Genomic DNA, 5505 nt, shown 5'->3' with positions numbered 1-5505 from the left:
GGGCTGTTCTATTTGCAGTACGAGGCAGGAGAAGGGAGAAATTGGTTCTAAAACAGAACTTCAATTAAACCGTCTCTAGAACATATCTGCAGTTAAATTTCCCTTCTGCTCATCCCTTCTCTGCAGCTCCACCTGGATAAGGACGCGCTGACTACCCACAGCTCTGGACTCTCCAGAATCAGTTACTCAGGGCTCTCACTACTGATGGGTCATGATAAAACATTTTACAGGCTTTATTTTGCTACAGCTAAGCAAGTAAAATAGCAAATAAATTTACACTAGTCAAAGCAAAGGCTAATTATTCAAGAGGTATTTTTCTTTGTAATTATGGTGTCTTAACATTTTATAGCTATATGTTACTTAATGTCTGAAACTAGAAGAATCCTGCTTCTGTGAATTAAGGAAGTGTGTGAAAACCCACACATACACAGTTCCATCTTTATTACAATTTATGCAAATGGAATTTTGTATGGACTGAAAAAATTTAGAGTTTTCTACATGGAAATGAAAAAAAGGCATAGGAAGACACAAACATAGGATAGTGTGTTCATGGACCTCAGTTATTCACTGAATTACTTGCAGCATTAAGATTATTCTGTTGATAGAAGTCCATTTTTATTGACTTAACGATGACTTCCACGTACCTTTTGGACATTTTACAAATGCACTAGTAAATTGTGCTGTGTAGGAGGTCCTTCAACGGCGCTTACAAAAGATTGCCTCTATGTGTTAGAGCCTTTTAAATAGTTCAATAGCCATTAACACTCAAGACTTGGCAATTCTGAGGTGCAGAGAGCAGCTATTTCATTGGTATGTCTACATATTCGTTCTTTTTCTCTTGCCTCCCTTCTAATAGCATAAAAAAATACCTTTTGGTAGATTTTTGCATTTGAAGGAATAGGAAAAAAAAAAGTAGTTTACTTACTGTGTCTCTTCTCAAACATTGTCCCAGACAATGAGACTTGATAGTATATAGCACAGAGTCAGTTTTCAATGAGTATATTTTTAAATGAAATAATGAATGAGTGAATGTAAAAGTGTTTCATATAAATTAAAGAACAGCTATCTCTCTACTGTAACATTATGATGACAGGCCTTCCCTAGTACTCTTGAGGATTTTAGTCTCTCGTCACCAGTCAGCTGCAAAGGAGAGAATATTTAATGAGTCTACTGTTCTTTACACTACAGTAAAGACTGCCTAGATTTTAGGTACTGCTATTATGTGTGTTACTGTTTGTTTCTTATTTTACTTGCTATTTTAAGGAAAAGCTTTTGGAAATTTTCTTTAATCTGTAAAAAATTTGATTGCAGCTGTACCAGTCTTCAGTATTCCCATGCCAGTACCTGGTAGTTTAAAAGGAGATACCATATGTAGCTGTAAGCTGAAGTTCATCCATTAGATGTACTGAATAGGAATCCTGAAGGTTTGCAATTTCGAAATGAGCTTATTTTACCCTGAAAGAGAAAACTGGAGATTCCAAGAGGAAACTAATGCTCTGGTTTTGCTGATTAAGTAGTATGTGCAGAGTTGGATGTTACCAAAGTTTGAGTGGCAAGGCAATTGTCCCTCAAAAAAAAAAAAAAAAAAATGGAGAAAGAGTGACCAACTATTTTAATTGTTGGTCAGTCCTTCCAAATTAATTTAATTGTTGCTAATACTTGTGGTTCCTGCTTATTCACAACAAATGGCACTCTCTAAAATAAAAACATATGCTTCCAACCTTTAAAAACTAAAAAGGAAGTTCCAGAGAGATCCTTAGAATAGGGCAACCAGAACCCAGATGGTACCTACCTCTCTCTTGCTTCCCCTGCTAGGGAGACTTAGCAGATGAACCAATGTGGTCACCCTTAGGGCTTGGAATCAGAGTTGGAGATCTGAAAGTTCGCTTGAATCAGACAGGAGAGCAGATGCAGGAACAGTATCTGGAACGTTGGTGGAGAAAGGGAAAGTGAAACACGGCAGATGAGCAGCAGAAGGGTGCTGGCACTGGAGGCTGGGAGAAAACTGCGAACCTCAGCAGAGCTGCCGTCTGCCAGGAACAGTATCTGGAACGTTGGTGGAGAAAGGGAAAGTGAAACACGGCAGATGAGCAGCATAAGGGTGCTGGCACTGGAGGCTGGGAGAAAACTGCGAACCTCAGCAGAGCTGCCGTCTGCAGAGAGAGTCTGCGAGGCTACCCAGAAAGGCAAGACAGAGTGGGGTGGGGATGTCAAGAGGAGGTGTACTTTGGGATAAAAATCACTGGACTATACATCCTGTTCTGTTACTTTTCAGTACGTATGTTGTATTTCACAAAAAATTATAAAAGAAATATGAACATTTATGATATTTTAGGCTCCTTATATGACAGAGGAATTTGTAATGTTACGAAGAGTTGCCTTGTAGATGCCTTTAGTATTGTTAAAATAAAGATGAAAAACTCAGATAATGAGAAAATCAACCATTTGTTATGGAAATGTATGTTTTGAAATTGGATGTAAATGTTTGAAATCTTATTTCCAAAACAACTGGAGCTGACATAAACAGTCTGGGTTAAGTGCCACTTTTCTGCACTCCCATGATAGGGCTAACATCACACTTATAACATTGTCTAATCAATAGTTTTAAAATAAACTTTAAATTTTAGAATACTTTAAGATTTACAGAAAAGTTGCCGTATTAGGGAGTTCTCGATACCCCACACCCAGTTTCCCCTACTGCCAACACTGTGCGTTAGTCAGGTGCATTTGTCACAAATAATGAACCAATACTGATACATTATTATTAACCAAAGTCCATATTCCATTTGGATTCCTTAGTTCGTACCTACTATTCTTTTCCTGTCAAAGGTCCCATCCAGGACGTCTATGTTTAGTCACCACGTCACCTTGGGTGTTGCTAGACTGTGATAATTTCTTAGACTTGTTTTTGAAAACCTCAACAGTTTTGAGGAGTATTTTACAGAATGTTCCTCAGTTTGGGTTTGTCTGATTTCCTCACACATGATACAAGGAGGTTATGGGTCTGGAGAGGAAGACCACAGCGGGGAGGAGTCCCCCCATGACACTACATCGAGGGCACATGCTGTCCTCGTGGCTTACCACTGGTGATGCTGACCTCCATCGCCTGGCCCAGGTAGTGCTTGCCATCGTCCATTGTGAAGTCACCCTCTCCACAACCTTTCCGTATTGTACTCCAGGAAATAAATTCACTGTGCAAAGTCCACATTGAGAGGATGGGGAGTTATGTCCCAGCTTCCTGAAAAAGGAGAACCCATATCCATGTAAATTATTTGGAACTCTTCTGCACAGAAGAATGGTTTGTTCTCCTCTGTTTACTTATTTATTCAATCATTTATTTGTATCAGTACGGACTCATGAATATTTAGTTTATACTTTGGGTTATAATCTAATATTACATTATTATTTCATTGCTCAGATTGTTCCAGGTTTGGTCCCCATTGGGAGGTATTCAGGTTGGCTCCTGTGTCCTTTTGACAAAACTCATTGTTTTGGTCTTGAGCACTTGTTTTCTAGCACCACATGACACATTAGGTTCACCTTGTATATTTCCCAACCCAGCCATAGATTCAGCCATTTCTCTAAGTGGCTTTGGTTCCTTTTATTGTGGTCTATTTCTGGGTTCTCTATTCTGTTCCATTAACCTATTTTTTTCCCCCAATACCTAGTTCTTGATTAATGCAGCTTTATAATAGGTCTTGATCAGATAGTGCCAGTCCTCCAACTTTGTTCTTTTTTAGTACTGTGTTGGCTATTCTCAGTCCTTTGCCATTCTAGATAATTTTAGAACCAGTTTATTGATATCCATAAAACAAAAAGCATGCTGGTGTTTAGAGAAGGATTGGGTTGAATGAGTAGACCAGGTTGGGGAGACATCTTAATGCATTGTCTTTTGAACATGGAATATCTCTGCGTTGATTTGTATCTTTGATTGCATTTACCAGGGTTTTATAGTTTTCTATAAATAGACTGTGTATATACGTTGTCAGATTATACCTAAATATTTCCCTTTCTGAGTTATTATAATTTTAAATAATTTCAAATTCTAAAAGCATTCAGTTTCTTGACATTAAGAATATTAGCTATAAGGTTTGCTTTTTTAAAAACAAACTCTTTATTATGTTAAGGAAGTTCCCTTCTATTCATAGTTTGATAGTTTATCATAAAAGGATGTTGACTTTCGCTGAATGATTTTTATGGATTTTTTAATATGATCGTATGATTTTTAAAAAAAATTCAATCTGATAATATGCTGTTACATTGATTGTCTTACAAATGTAGAACCAACCTTGTGTCCCTGGAATGAACTTTGTTTGGTTGTGATGTGTTATACTTTTTACGTATTGCTTGATTTGTCTTGTGAATATTTTGCTAAGGATTTTTGTGTCCATATTCATTAGAGACTGATCTGTAGTTTGTTGTTGTTGTTGTTTTGCAATGTCTTTGTCTGGTTTTGTTATTAGGATAATGCAGTCTTTAAAAAATGAATTGGCAATTCTTTCCTCTTTTTCTGTTTTCTGGAGAAGTAGTGGAGAATTTGTGTTGTTTCTTCCTCAAATATTTGGTTAAAATTCACTAGTGAAAGAATCTGAGCCTAATGACTTCTTTTTGAAAGGTTTTTAATTACTAAATTTATGTAATAAGTAAATGGTTATTTATGTTATCTATTTCTGCTTGAGTGAGTTTTGGTAATTTGTGTATTTCAACAAATTTGTTTATTTGATCTCCTTTACCAATGTGTGGGCATGAAGTTGATCACTTAATTTCCTTGTTATCATTTTAATGTCCATTGAATTCATAATGTCAATATTTCTTTCATTCTCAATATTGGCAATTTGTGTCTTCCCTCTCTTTCTTTTGGTTAGTCAGATTAGAAGTTTATTAGTATTATTATTATTTTCAAATAATCACCTTTGCTTTCATTGATTTTATCTGTTGTTTTTATTTTCATTGTTATATGCTCTAATTTTTATTATTTATTTTCTCCTATTTGCTTTCGGTTTAATTTGTTCTTGTTTCTTCAGTTTTCTAAGGTTAAAGCTTAGGTTAGTGGTTTCAGATCATTCCTTTTTTTCTAAGTACTGTTTTAGCTATATCCTGTAAATTTTAATGAGTTTATTTTATTTTACTTTTATTGATAATTTACAAACTTTTCTTTTGGGATTTCTTCCTTGACCTGTGGGTTACTTAGAAGTATGAAGGCACTTCACTAAGTTCATAGAAAAATAGAATTAAAAGATAATTTGAATCTTTCCATGAACTTTTTGAAGTATCCTTGCATGTTAATATCTAAGTATTTGAGGATTGTGATATCTTTCAGTTATTGATTTCTAGTTTAATTCTGTTGTTGTTGTTTGAGAATGCACTTTGTATGATTTCTATTTGTTAAGGCACACAAGGGTATGTCAAGAAGTTTGTGGAAAAACAATTGAAAGATAATACAAATCTTTCTGTGAGCTTTTTGATGTCCCCTGGTATTTTGTGGCCCAGAATGTGGTAAGTTGT

The 5505-nt window shown here is 35.7% G+C and overlaps 1 pseudogene; it reads right to left on the bottom strand.

The window, feature by feature from the left end:
* The window catches only part of LOC103609667, a 9144-nt pseudogene extending 6008 nt beyond the window's left edge, over positions 1–3136 (bottom strand).
* Positions 3137–5505: the final 2369 nt, after the last annotated feature.

The sequence above is a fragment of the Galeopterus variegatus genome, unplaced genomic scaffold (assembly GCF_000696425.1).
Source record: "Galeopterus variegatus unplaced genomic scaffold, G_variegatus-3.0.2 Scaffold9915, whole genome shotgun sequence".
Classification (NCBI taxonomy): domain Eukaryota; kingdom Metazoa; phylum Chordata; class Mammalia; order Dermoptera; family Cynocephalidae; genus Galeopterus; species Galeopterus variegatus.
The sequence above is the reverse complement of the archived record's forward strand: the minus strand, read 5'-3'. Positions and strand labels throughout refer to the sequence as shown.